Here is a 15,244-nt window from a genome sequence, read left to right on the forward strand (position 1 = left end):
GAAAAACCTTTCTGCACGGAACTGGTCCCTGGTGCCCAAAAGGTTGGGGACCTCTGCTGTAATATTTATTTGTTTGCTGGTTCTGGGATTCTCCTTTGACTTTCCCCAGCATAGCTTTCCAAAATAGCAAAAAGCTCTTAAGATATGGAACATTTTCCATTTTCTTTGGCTGGAGTACGTTATCCATTTCTCCTTTCCTACAGTCGTCCAATGTTTCGTTGGCTGTTCAGACTCATGCAGCTGAATGGAAGAAAGAAAGCCAAGCGCTTGTTATTAAGAGGGTCAATATTCTCTTTCGTAGAAGGAAAGGTTAAAATAAAGTCAGCGTGAAACACAAGGGAGAGAAAAAGCAAATTCTGGGTCTCTTGATGTGAAAAAGAGGGTTTTTTTAAAAAAAAAACAAAAACAAAAGTCACCAAAACATATAAGAAAATACTCCTGTTTTATACAGTATCTACCCTATAGCTAAAGTTCACGCAAATCATCTTTAATGTGAAAAAGTTCATTTAATGTCCCTGCAATAGTGTAGACCAGGGGTAGGCAACCTTGGCTCTTTTATGACTCGTGGACTTCAACTCCCAGAATTCCTCAGCCAGCCATGCTGAGGGGAAAGGGAGAGGTTTCCAAGCTGAGCCATGCTGGCTCAGGAATTCTGGGAGTTGAAGTCCGCGAGTCATGAGGGGGCCATAGTTCCCCCATGCTGGCTCAGGAATTCTGGGAGTTGAAGTCCACCAGTCATAAAAGAGCCAAGGTTGCCTACCCCTGGTGTAGACTTTCAGAATCCTAAGATCGGCTGCCCAACCTCTGCAGCCAAATGGTTAATTTTCAGCAGCACAATTTTTAAAGGATCAGAGTGGTTGCACAATTTCTTAATATCCCAGTTTGCCAAACGTGGTAACAGTAACCTATAATAAAAATGCAACTGGTTTAGAATGTCTAATTTATAGTCGTTAAAAGAAGCGTCAACACCTTCTAGCGTCACTGAAAAGGACGCCAGGTTAAAAACGTTAATGGGATGCAAACACCGATAGTAGATTGATAGAAAACACTGCACATGGAGCCAGTTTATGGTAACACAGGAGTAAAAAAGCCAGAGACCACGAGTTCAAGTCCCTCCCTCGGTATGAAAGTCATCTGGGGGATGACTTTGAGCCACTTCCTCACAGCACAGCCCACCTCACAGGGTTGCTGTTTTGGGGAAAATAGGAAGAAGTTGTGTTGGCTATGTCTATTGAGGTTCTCATGTTCACTGCCTCGGGGAAGGAAGGAAGGAAGGAAGGAAGGAAGGAAGGAAGGAAGGAAGGAAGGAAGGAAGGAAGGAAGGGACGGAGAAAGGGAAGGGAGAAAGGAAAGAAGGAATGGAAAGAAGGAAGTAAAGGAGAAGGAGAAAAGGAAGGAGGGAGGAAAGGAAGGAGAAAAGGAAGGAAATGGGAGGGAGGGAGGGAGGAAGGGACAGAGAGAGGAAAGGGAAGGGAAGAGAGGAAGGAAAGAAGAAAGTAAAGGAGAAAGAGAAAGGAAAGAAGGAAGGCAGGGAAGAAGTAAGGAAACAGGAGAGGAAAGAATGGACAGAGAAAGGAAAGGGAAGGGAGAAAGGAAAGAAGGAACAGAAAGGAAAGAAGGAAGTAAAGGGGAAGGAGAAAAGGAGGGAGGGAGGAAAGGAAGGAGAAAAGGAAGGAAATGGGAGGGAGGAAGGAAGGGACGGAGGGAAGGAGGGAAGAAGTAAGGAAACAGGAGAGGAAAGAATGGATGGAGAAAGGAAAGGGAAGGGAGAAAGGAAAAAAGGAAGAAAAGGGGAAGGAAAAAAGGAGGGAGGGAGGAAAGGAAGGAGAAAAGGAAGGAAGGAAACAGGAAGAAACAAGGAAGGGATGGAGAGAGGAAAGGGAAGAGAGGAAGGCAAGAAGAAAGTAAAGGGGAAAGAGAAAGGGAGGGAGGGAGGGAAGGAGGGAGGGAGGGAAAGGAAGGAAGGAAGGTCAGACAGTACTGAGAAAAGGCAAACTCACAGCCTCGGAAAAGAAGAGAAAAAAGTTCAATCTAAATTCTGTACTCTGCCATCAAGAGTGTACAGCTGCTAGAAAAAAGTGGGTTTATGCTTCTCAAAGAAAGCAAAGGAAAACCCGCCTACTGTGAGTGAATTCAGCTTGCAAGGAGTTGCAAAGCACAAAGCACACACACAACAGACACGCCCCTGGAATCCAATCAAGTGATCTAAAAAGGTGTTAAGCCTCGGGGCTCTGAAACAGCCACTCCAAATCAGGGCAGAGATAAGCGCACCTTCTTCAACTGACACAACCAATCACCTTAAGGATTAAGTACCAAACCCAGTTTCCCTTTAGTGAAAATGCAGAAACGCACAACATTAAGCTTGTGAAATTCAATTACAAACAATGCTCTCTAGTCTAGTCTATGCTGTTCCGGGAGATACACACCATAAACACCAAAGAACAGGAAGCGTGTTTTCTAAAGAGACACAAGCCCGTAGGAAACGCGTCACAGCTGTGACTCTTCACTTTCAGCAAAAGGACACCAACTGCACAAGAACTAGGGAGGTGCGAAGCAACTCATGTATGTGTGGTGTGTGTGTGTGTGTGTGCGTGCATGCGCGCGCTGAACGCACCATTATGAAAAGTACCCGTTGGCTTTTGCAGATGTTTCTAAGAACAAACCCTCCGCAGCCGTTGTGACTTATTCCCCGCGATTCGAACGGGGACACGCAAAATGTCCAGCCAAAAAAGCAGAATGCTGAAAAAGACATCTGTGACAAATTCTGTCGCTCGAAACGGACGTGGGGGGGGGGGGGGGGGAGGGGGGGGNTTTCCAAGCTGAGCCATGCTGGCTCAGGAATTCTGGGAGTTGAAGTCCACGAGTCATGAGGGGGCCATAGTTCCCCCATGCTGGCTCAGGAATTCTGGGAGTTGAAGTCCACGAGTCATGAGGGGGCCATAGTTCCCCCATGCTGGCTCAGGAATTCTGGGAGTTGAAGTCCACGAGTCATGAGGGGGCCATAGTTCCCTCATGCTGGCTCAGGAATTCTGGGAGTTGAAGTCCACGAGTCATGAGGGGGGCCTTAGTTTCCCCATGCTGGCTCAGGAATTCTGGGAATTGAAGTCCACAAGTCATGAAAGGGGCCATAGTTCCCCCATGCTGGCTCAGGAATTCTGGGAGTTGAAGTCCACAAGTCATAAAAGAGCCAAAGTTGCCTACCCCTGGTGTAGACTTTCAGAATCCTAAGATCGGCTGCCCAACTTCTGCAGCCAAATGGTTAATTTTCAGCAGCACAATTTTTAAAGGATCAGAGTGGTTGCACAATTTCTTAATATCCCAGTTTGCCAAAAACGTGGTAACAGTAACCTATAATAAAAATGCAACTGTTTTAGAATGTCTAATTTATAGTCACTAAAAGAAGCGTCAACACCTTCTAGCATCACTGAAAAGGACGCCAGGTTAAAAACGTTAATGGGATGCAAACACCGATAGTAGATTGATAGAAAACACTGCACATGGAGCCAGTTTATGGTAACACAGGAGTAAAAAAGCCAGAGACCACGAGTTCAAGTCCCTCCCTCGGTATGAAAGTCATCTGGGGGATGACTTTGAGCCACTTCCTCACAGCACAGCCCACTTCACAGGGTTGCCGTTTTGGGGAAAATAGGAAGAAGTTGTGTTGGCTATGTCTATTGAGGTTCTCATGTTCACTGCCTCGGGGAAGGAAGGAAGGAAGGAAGGAAGGAAGGAAGGAAGGAAGGAAGGAAGGAAGGAAGGAAGGAAGGAAGGAAGGAAGGAAGGAAGGAAAGAAGGAAGGAAGGAATGGACGGAGAAAGGGAAGGGAGAAAGGAAAGAAGGAAGTAAAGGAGAAGGAGAAAAGGAAGAAGGGAGGAAAGAAAGGAGAAAAGGAAGGAAATGGGAGGGAGGGACGGAGAGAGGAAAGGGAAGGGAAGAGAAGAAGGAAAGAAGAAAGAAAAGGGGAAAGAGAAAGGAAGGAAGGGAGGGAGGGAGGGAAGAAGTAAGGAAACAGGAGAGGAAAGAATGGACGGAGAAAGGAAAGGGAAGGGAGAAAGGAAAGAAGGAAGGAAAGGGGAAGGAAAAAAGGAGGGAGGGAGGAAAGGAAGGAGAAAGGAAGGAAGGAAACAGGAGGAAACAAGGAAGGGATGGAGAGAGGAAAGGGAAGAGAGGAAGGAAAGAAGAAAGTAAAGGGGAAAGAGAAAGAAAGGAAGGGAGGGAGGGAGGGAGGAAGGAAGGAAGGTCAGACAGTACTGAGGAAAGGCAAACTCACAGCCTCGGAAAAGAAGAGAAAAAAGTTCAATCTGAATTCTGTACTCTGCCATTAAGAGTGAGCAGCTGCTAGAAAAAAGTGGGTTTATGCTTCTCAAAGAAAGCAAAGGGAAACCCCGCCTACTGTGAGTGAATTCAGCTTGCAAGGAGTTGCAAAGCGCAAAGCACACGCACAACAGACACGCCCCTGGAATCCAATCAAGTGATCTAAAAAGGTGTTAAGCCTCGGGGCTCTGAAACAGCCACTCCAAATCAGGGCAGAGATAAGCGCACCTTCTTCAACGACACAACCAATCACCTTAAGGATTAAGTACCAAACCCAGTTGCCCTTTAGTGAAAATGCAGAAACGCACAACATTAAGTTTGTGAAATTCAATTACAAACAATGCTCTCTAGTCTAGTCTATGCTGTTCCGGGAGATACACACCATAAACACCAAAGAACAGGAAGCGTGTTTTCTAAAGAGACACAAGCCCGTAGGAAACGCATCACAGCTGTGACTCTTCACTTTCAGCAAAAGGACACCAACTGCACAAGAACTAGGGAGGTGCGAAGCAACTCATGTATGTGTGTGGTGTGTGTGTGCGCGCGCGCTGAACGCAACATTATGAAAAGTACCCGTTGGCTTTTGCAGATGTTTCTAAGAACAAACCCTCCGCAGCCGTTGTGACTTATTCCCCGCGATTCGAACGGGGACACGCAAAATTTCCAGCCAAAAAAGCAGAATGTTGAAAGAGACATCTGTGACAAATTCTGTCGCTCGAAACGGACGTGGGGGGGGGGGGGGGGGGGGGGGGGGGGGGGGGGGGGGGAAGTGCGGCGTCACACACAAGGGGTAACAAGGGGAAGCACATTTGCCCTGCTTCTCCCCCCCCCCCGGGGAATTTAATTCCAAGAATGGATCTTCTGAAAAGCTTCCCTGAACATTATCAGCCGTTGGAAAGCAAATTCCTGCTCTTACAGACAGCTCTCAACTCGCAACCGCAACGGAGTCCGGAAGTCCCACTGCGAAATGAGACAGATGTGAGTGAATGTTGCCCCATTTTAGGACCTTTTTCTTCTTGCCCTGTTGACTTTGCTTGTGAAAAGGTCGCAAAAAGGGGAGGTGGCGACTGTCCTAAAGGAGGTGAGTCGGTTGCCAAGTGTCTGGATTTCGATCACGTGGGCGTGGGACAACACTTGTAACTGTGGAAAAAAAAAAAAAAACCCTGGGAGGACATGATGAAACAAAATGAAATTCAAGGATGAAAAAAGTAAGGTTCTACATTTAGGCAAGAAAAACCAAATGCACAGGTATAGTATAGGGGGTACCTTGCTCAATAGTAGCAACTGTGAGAGGGATCTCGGAGTCCTAGTGGATAATCACCTAAATAAGAGCCAGCCGTGTGCTGCAGCTGCCAAAAAAGCCAACACAGTGCTGGGCTGCATTAACAGAAGGACAGAATCAAGATCACGTGAAGTATTAATACCACTTTACAAGGCCTTGGTAAGGCCATACTTGGAATACTGCATCCAGTTTTGGTCACCACGATGTAAAAAAGATGCTGAGACTCTAGGAAGAGTGCAGAGAAGAGCAACAAAGATGATTAGGGGACTGGAGGCTAAAACATACGAGGAACGGTTGCTGGAATTGGGTATGTCTAGTTTAACGAAGAGAAGGACGAGAGGGGACATGATAGCAGTCTTCCAGTATCTCAGGGGCTGCCCCAAAGAAGAGGGAGTCAAGCTATTCTCCAAAGCGCCTGAAGGCCGGACAAGAAGCAACGGATGGAAACCAATCAAGGAGAGAAGCAACCTAGAACTAAGGAGAAACTTCCTGACAGAACAATTAATTAGTGGAACAGCTTTCATCCAGAAGTTGTGGGTGCTTCAACACTGAAAGTTTTTAAGAAGAAACTGGACAGCCATTTGTCCGAAATGGTATAGGGTTTCCTGCCTGAGCAGGGGGTTGGACTAGATGACCTTCAAGGTCCCTTCCAACTTTACTACTACTACTACTACTACTACTACTACTACTACTACTACTATTATTAGTTGTCAACTGAATATTTTTGCACTTGCGAAGTGAATCTGGCTTCCCCATTGACTTTGCAGGAAGGAAGGAAGGAAGGGAGGGAGGGAGGGAGGGGAAGGAAGGAAGGAAGGAAGGAAGGAAGGAAGGAAGGAAGGAAGAAAGAAAGAAAGAAAGAAAGAAAGAAAGAAAGAAAGAAAGAAAGAAAGAAAGAAAGAAAGAAAAGGGAGAAAGGGGAAGAAAGGAAAAAGAAAGAAAGAAAGAAAGAAAGAAAGAAAGAGAAAAAAGTTAGGGAGGAAGGGAGGAAGGAAGGAAGGAAAAAGAAAGAAAAGTTAGGAAGTTAGGAAGGAAGTTAGGAAAGGAAAGAAAAAGAAAGAAAGTAGTTAGTAAGGAAGGAAGGAAGGAAGGAAGGAAAGGAGAAAGGGGAAGGAAGGAAAAAGAAAGAAGGAAGGAAGGAAGGAAGGAAGGAAGGAAGGAAGGAACGAACTAACTCCATGGACATTGGAGTTACATCATTCCTGGACGCTGCAACTGAGATGCTGCAACTGTCATGTGAAAAATGGTCATAACTAACTTTTTTTCAGTGCCACTGTAACTTCGAACAGTCACTAAATGAACGGTTGTAAGTCAAGGACTACCTGTATTTGACAAATGCCCAGTTTTCATTGGCGGCGACATTCAAAATAGTTCTGTTTAAAAACCTGCCGTCTGTCCCTGTAGGACTAACTCTGCACTCAATGGGCATCGGTTGCTACTCTGGAGACAGGGAAGGGAAGTCGGTCACGAATAAGAATAAAAGTTTCGCCCGGAGAGAGGAGTCTTCCAAAAAGGGTGGCCTTAAACAAATTGTGCGTTTTCACAGATTGTGTTTTTTCTTAGTCCAGGACCCGCAAAGGAAGGTTACTTCCTGAAAGTTGCACTGCAATTAGGCAACTGAACAATGCCCAGCCGACAAAGAGCTGAGTGTGCCATTTTGCAGGACTGCAGTAAGTTCATTTCACTTTGCAAGTGGGAAAAATGTTATTTAAGGAAATGTATTAATAGATGAGGAATTTATTCCTTAAATAGATACCACGTTCCCATTCTCCGTAGGAACCTCACATCTTCTGATTTCTAGAACTAGGGAAAACAATTTTGTGGTTTTTTTTTTAAGTACAAATGCAATCTCACCCCCACCCAAACCCCCATGCCAAAATGCCAAACCAAAAGATATTACTCCATTCAAGATTTCACAATTTTAAAATTTAGGATTTTTTTTTTTCACAACAGCTACCAAGTACGTTCCTGAAATAAAAATCATTCACCAGTAACCTTGGGATGCGATTCATAAAGACATTTCAGATTTCTCTAACACAATATTTATATATGTATGTCTCTTAGTACTGGAAGCTATGTTTACTTGATGGTCACAAAACTGCAATTCAGGAGTATAAAATAAATCTTTCTATTCCAGAGTGAGTAACATCACACTCTTTAACACATACAGAAAAGAAAGGTGTTTTAAAACAGATATTAAGAAATTTAACCAACACCTATTAACCACTGACAGCTTTTTCAGGGAAATTATTTTCTCCTCAAATGTAAAACAAAAACAAAAAAAAAACCCTAATCTTAAACACGCACCAATATTGTAACTTGAAGTTTTCTTTTTTCCTCATATCTTGCCTAATAGAACAAAAAACTGTACAATTTTGATGAGTGACTTTCTTCTAAAAAGTGCCTTCCTTTGCCAGAACTGAAAGCTCTGAACAAGTTCACATTTAAAGACAGGTTTCCTTCATACCTAAAAGATTGGCTAAAAAAAATAATTGTCTTTTTTTTTTAAAAAAAAAAGATGGCGTAGCATCCAGCAGCCATAATAATAAGTCTATTTGGGTTGGACTAGATGACCTCCAAGGTCCCTTCCAACATTATTATTGTTGTTATATTATTATTATTGTTCTTATATTATTATTGTTCTTTTATTATTATTATTATTATTATTATTATTATTATTATTATTATTATTCACAAAGAAGAGGGGGGTCAACTTATTCTGCAAAGCCCCTGAAGGGAGGACAAGAAGCAACAGATGAAAACTCATCAAGGAGAGAAGCAACCTAGAACAGTGATGGCGAATCTTTTAGAGACCGAGTGTCCAAACTGCAACCCAAAACCCACTTATGCATCGTCGGGTGCCGGGTGGGTGTGGCCCATTGAGTGGGCGTGGCTGCAGTGGTAACGGCAGACTGGGTGGGACTAAAAAGTTCAATCAATTCCAACTTTGCAAGAACTTTTTTTTCCCGCGAGAAGTTGAAATTGACTGATTGAACCTTTTTTTTTTTTTTTTGCACATGGCGGCGGAGGCCTAAAGCGAAAAGGTTTTATAAAACCCAGCTGAAGGCCTAGGAGTGGGGCGATGACGCGCATGCCCACAGAGAGGGCTCTGAGTGCCACCTCTGGCACCCGTGCCATAGGTTCGCCACCATTGACCTAGAACTAAGGAGAAACTTCCTGACAGTGAGAACAATTAACCAGTGGAACAACCTGCCTCCAGAAGCGGTGAATGCTCCAACACTGGAAGTTTTTAAGAAGAGACTGGACAGCCCTTTGTCTGAAATGGTGTAGGGTTTCCTGCCCGAGCAGGGAGTTGGACTAGATGACCTCCAAGGTCTCTTCCATTATTATTATTATTATTATTATTATTATTATTATTATTATTATTATTATTATTATTATTATTATTATTATTATTATGGATCATCGCACAGTCAGCCAGATGTTCAGACTGGATTTGGCATTTTGTCTACCTATCGAGTCCTTCCGAAGGACCTGGGATAGGCAGATGTGGATGTTTGATGGTATTACAGATATCGTCGCAGGATGGAAGCAGTTCCTAGGAAGGCCGCCTTTTGCAATTGACTTAATAGCGAATTTGTCAATGCCAATGGTGTTCAAGTGGTGCTCCAGTTGTTTTTGAATTGCACCCAAGGCGCCTATTACTATTGGTACTACTTTTGCTTGCTTTTGCCACAGTCTTTCTATTTCTATTTGTAGGTCTCTGTATTTTGTTATCTTCTCCAGTTCTTTCTCGTCTATTCTGCTGTCTCCGGGCACTGCCACGTCCACTATCCAGACTTTTTTGTCTTTCTTATCGACAATTGTTAAGTCTGGGGTGTTATGTTATTATTATTATTATTATTATTATTATTATTATTATTATTATTATTATTGGTACCTTACCAAAAAAAGAGAGAAAATAAATCACCTCTATTCACTGGATTTTCCTTCATAACAGAGATCCTATCTAAAACATCAAAGTAGTCATCTGCTACTTTTGAACACCAAAGTACAATTCCCAGGTAATCCTTAACATATGGCCACATTTGAGACCAAATTTTCCGTTGCTAAGCGAGGCGGCTGTTAAAGTGACTTTTGCCCCAATTTACAACCTTCCTTGCCACAGTTAAAAGGGAATCCCTGCAGTGGTTCAGTTGGTAACCCGGTTGTTAAGTGCATCTTGTGTACCCACTGATTTTGCTTGTCAGAAGGTCACAAATGGGGATCACTGCAACCGTCATAAGTACAAGTCAGTTGTCAAGCGTCTGAATTGTGATCGCGTGACCACCGGGGATGCTGCAAAAGTCATGGAAAACGGTCGTAAGTCATTTTTCCCAGTGCCGTTGTAACTTTGCACGGCCACTAAGCATATGGTTGTAAGTGGAGGACCACCTCACATAGGTTACAACGGCATGGGAAAAAAGCGACCGTTTTTCGCACTTACGACCATTGCAGCCTCCCCTGTAGTCATGAGATCAAAATTCTGACGTTTGGCAACTGACTCGTACTTATGACGGTCCCAGCGTCCTGGGGTCTTGCAATCCGCCTTTTGCGACCTTCTCACAAGCCAAGTCCATAGGGAATCAAGATTCACTTAACAAGATTGTAAAATGGGGCAAAACTCAACAACTGTCTTACTTAGCAACAAAAATTGGGGGCTCAGTCGTGGCCATAAGTCAAGGATCACCTGCACGTGTGCAGCTTGCTTTTTACCACCGTTCAATTAACACATATTTCTCCCTAGGTGAAAATATAAAACGTGGGATTTTTTTTATTTTATTTTTTTTGTGGCAAAGAGCTCCTCCAATCGTCACACAAGTAGCCTTAGAATTATTATTATTTTTTAACCGTGGTTAGCTATTCGGCCTTTCCTTGGTAAACACAACCCCGATCACGTGTGTCTGTGTGTGTGCTTGGCAAAAACTTTTTCCTAGGGTCTGCAAGAATTCACGGTATGCCAATGCCCTTGAAGATCTCTTCAGTTAGCACACAATAAAGGTATGCAAGGCACACACACACACACACACACATAAGAAGATTCCATTTTATTCCTAGTGGTCTTGTGAAGTCGAGCCTCTAAAGCAGGAAGTGACTTTTGGCGTTCCAGAGCCAAAGTAAGCAAATCCTTTGCTTTTAAAGGGCCTTATGTACACACACCGCTTTGTATCCTACAGGACATTAGAGACTTAATTCTGTGTCCTTATTTCTGGCATGTTTAGATACAGGAGAGTTAAAAAATGTCAACGCTAAGTCATAGATTAGAGGCAGACAAGCCCGCTGGTGGTTCCTTTTATTATTTTCCTTGCAGAAACCAGCAAATAAAGAACATTGGGAAAACATTCCTAACTAAGAGAGAAAGAGTGGGAGAGCCAGCTTGGTCCAAAGCTAGGGGTCCCCAACACCCCCGTCCGTGGACCGGGACCGGGCCACGGCATGCCAACAACGGGGGCCGCACAAACAAGCAAAGCCCCCTCCGTGGGATGCAGGCAGCACACAAAACCACGCAGTCTACGGTCCGTGGAAAAAACTCCCCTCTCTACGGAACTGGTCCCTGGTGCCCCAAAGGTCTAGTAGTGGTTAAGGCAGCAAGCTAGAAAGCAAGAGGCCATGAGTTCAAGTCCTGCCCTAATAGGCATGAAAGCCAGCTGGGTGACTTTGACCCAACTCACCTCGCAGGGTTGGTGTTGTGGGGAAACGAGGTGGTGGTGGTGGTGGAGGAGGAAGGATTTATGAGCTATGTTTTGCTGCCCTGAGTTATTGGTAGAAATAATAAAAGGTGGGATAAAACATTTTAAAAAAAAAAAAAAATCTTTGCCTTTGGCGCGCTTACACAGCTCACTTTTGGAGATACTTCTGCGGAGTAGTTTTTAAGAAGCAGATACAGCCAGATGTCACCAGATGTCAGCTTGTAAGACGGAAATACAGGAAGTCCTCGACTTACAACTACAACATTTCCGTTGCTAAGCGAGACAGCTGTTAAAGTGAGTTTTGCCCCATTTTGCAACTTTTCTGGCCACGATTATTAAGGGGGATCACCGCAGTTGTTCAATTAGTAACGTGGTTGTTAAACGAATCTGGCTTCTCCATTTGCTGGCCAAAACCTTGCAAAAGGGGATCACATGACCCCGGGACACTGCAACTGTCTTAAGTACATGCCAGTTGCCAAGCTTTCAGATGTTGGACGCATGACCCCGAGGATGCTGCAACGGTCGTAAAGTGTGAAAAACAGTCGTAAGTCCCTTTTTTCAGTGCCATTGTAAGCTCTGAACGGTCACTGAAGGCACTGTTGTAAGTTGAGGACTACCTGTAACATGCCCTCAACCATTCATTTCTTCTCCAATTAGAAAACAAGGACAGCTTTAAGGATGAATTGTAAAGATGGTTATTATTTAAAAAATGGCCAGCTTTAAGGATAATGAACCAGCTTTAAAAAGAAGCTACTTTCACACTTTAAAAAGAAGCTAATTTCACATAGTTCTCCCTCTCTGTCGCGCGCACACACACACACACACACACACACACAAAACAGTAAAAATTGCAGCTTTCCCTCCCTGATAACAGAATGAACATCCATTTCTCAAGATATCCATCCTTCTACATTTGCTTTGTCTTCCAATCTGGCCCAAAGCAATTCAGGTGACCCCCTGAGGAACTTAAAGGACACTTAAGAATTTTAAAAATGTTTTCCTTATCCTGTCTCATACCTCCTCTTTGTCCATTTCCATAAAACCAGATAGAGAAATGGATTAGTCCAGGGTTTCTCAACTCTTAACAGCTTTAAGATGTGTGGACATCAATTCCCAGAACTGAATTGAATTCTGGGAATTGAAGTCCACCCATCTTAAAACTGCCAAGGTTGAGAAACACGGGGTTACTCCACACAATTCCCCAACCCACAATGCCACAATGGGAATAGCCACTTCGGATCCGACTGGAAAACTTTCCTTTTCAACAAGAGAGTAGACTGCCTTCCAAGTTCAAAGTTAACTCCGGAGTGCAAATCCAAAAATGTGTTTTTTGCAGTTTTCCAGACGTCCCGTCTTCATTTTATATGTGGCGCTTGATCTCTACGGTAAATATATCCATACAATCATACTACGTAACACAATGATTCTGCACGCCCCTGTGGAGTAAGTACAAAGGAGGCTTGCTTTCACGCGAACGTGGAATTATTCACCCTTAATCAACACACCAGCTGAAATTCGGTCCAACCCCTAACGCAGTGTTTCTCAACCTTGACAATTTTAAGGCATGTGGACTTCAACTCCCAGAATTCCACAGCATTGCTGGCTGTGGAATTCTGGGAGTTGAAGTCCACATGCCTTAAAATTGTCAAGGTTGAGAAACACTGCCCTAACGGTTTTTCACTCCTCCGAGCTCTTTCCGCAAAATGAAGATGATGGTTACCCAGTTATAAGCTAGGACAGTCCAGAAAACCCTAGCCTCCATTGTATGTAACACAAAAGATGGTGAGATGGCAAGGCTTCCATTCCAGAGGGCAACTATCCCCCACACAAGTGGCCCAGCTTCACACAGCATCCAAATCATGTCCGAAGAAGCCACCAAGAGATGATGGCTTAGGAACGTTTCCCAAGCCAATCCATCCATCCTACAGGCTTGGCCCTACCTGCCACTCTTGCCTCGCCGACGTATAAATAAAGAGAGTTTGGTCTAGTGGTTAAGGCACCAGGTTAGAGAGCGGGAGAATCCGAGTTCGAGTCTTGCCTTTAGACATCAAAGCTGGTTGGGTGACTGGTCTCATCCCCCAGCCTGACCCCGGAGCGCAGATGTTTATGAATGGCAGGCGCACGTGTGCATGCAAAGCTCCATTTGTGCATGGAGCACATGTGTGCGCGCTCTCCGCTCATGAGAGCAGCACACACTTGCGCTCTCTCGCAGGAACGTAGGGCGTTCGTGCAGGAAGCTCCACTCGCGCGAGTGGACCTTCACCTGCGCCTTTGCCCATTTCTCCTGCGGCCAGGTTTCGAACAGATTTCGAACAGGGCACGGCCCGATAGTGGGCCGCAGCCTGGGGGGGTGAGGACCCCTGGGTCTAATCACCAGGAGACGGTGAGTTCTAGTTCCACCATAGGCAGTTGGGTGACTTTGGGCCAATCCCCAGGAGACTAGGAATTCTAGTCCCGCCTTAGCCATGAAAGCTACTGTGACTTTGGGCCAATCACCAGGAGATGGTGAGTTTTAGTCCGGCCTTAGGCATGAACGCCAGTTGGGTGACTTTGGGCCAATCCCCAGGAGACTGGGAGTTCTAGTCCCGCCTTAGCCATGAAAGCTACTGAGTGATTTGGGGCCAATCAGCAGAAGACGGCGAGTTCCAGTCTCGCCTTAGGCATGAAAGCCAGCTGGGTGACTTTGGGCCAGTCCTCTCTCTCGGTCCAGCCCAAAAGGTGTGATAATAATCTAATAAACAAATAAAATAAAAGCCCTCCAGTATTGGGAGACCTTTAGTATGCCAGGCCAAGCAGAGGTAAGGGGTTTTCCTCTGCTCTGAATCCAATGTCAGTGACAGCCAAGTTGGAGTAAGGAGAAATGGGGGCGGGGAAGTTCTGAGTTCTAGTCCTGCCTCAGGAGCAAAAACCAGCTGGGTGACTTTGGGCCAGTCTCTTCCTCTCAGCCCAGTCGGGGGAGGAAGGAGTGTTCAATATGGTCAAAAGCCTTGAGTTACTTGCAAAAACAATCAAGATGGGAGATAAGATATAGACAGAGATGATACCTATAGATGCATGCACACATACACAGACACATATCCAGCCTTGTTTTTACAAATATAACTCAAAGCTTTGCGCACATTGAGCGCTCCTTCTTCCTCCGACTTTCCCCACAACAACCCTGATTATTTTTTTAAAAATAACTAAAAGCTTTGAGCAAATGGAATGGTCCTTCCTCCTCTTACTTTCCCCACAACATACATACATATATATGTATATGTACATACATATATTTGTGTATGCGTATATGTATATGTGTTTGTGTATAATATATATACACGCACACATATTGGTGAGTATATATGTATGTATGTATATATATGTGTGTATAGACATATAGACATATATACACACAATTTGCATGTGTGTATATATATACACAAAAACACATATACAAAATACACACATATATGTGTGTATATTAAAAATGAAATTTAGTTGCTTCCTCTCCAAGTGTACATACATAACACAAATTTAAAATATACTATATACACTATATTTATGTGTGTGTATATATATATACATTCATGTGTGTGTATATATATATGTGTATATATATATACACACAGACATACATTTGTGTGTGTGCATGTGTGTATATAGACATACACACCCATATATATTTGTGTGTGCATGTGTATATAGACATACACACCCATATATATTTATGTGTATATATATATATGATCATACACTTAGACATACACACCCACATACATTTGTGTGTGTGCATGTGTGTATATAGACATACACACCCATATATATTTGTGTGTATATATATATGCATATACACATAGACATACACACCCACATACATTTGTGTGTGTGTGCATGTGTGTATATAGACATACACACCCATATATATTTGTGTGTATATATATATGCATATACACATAGACATACACACCCACATACATTT

The sequence above is a fragment of the Protobothrops mucrosquamatus genome, unplaced genomic scaffold, assembly GCF_001527695.2.
Source record: "Protobothrops mucrosquamatus isolate PMUCROS unplaced genomic scaffold, P.Mucros_1.0 scaffold2008, whole genome shotgun sequence".
Taxonomy (NCBI): domain Eukaryota; kingdom Metazoa; phylum Chordata; class Lepidosauria; order Squamata; family Viperidae; genus Protobothrops; species Protobothrops mucrosquamatus.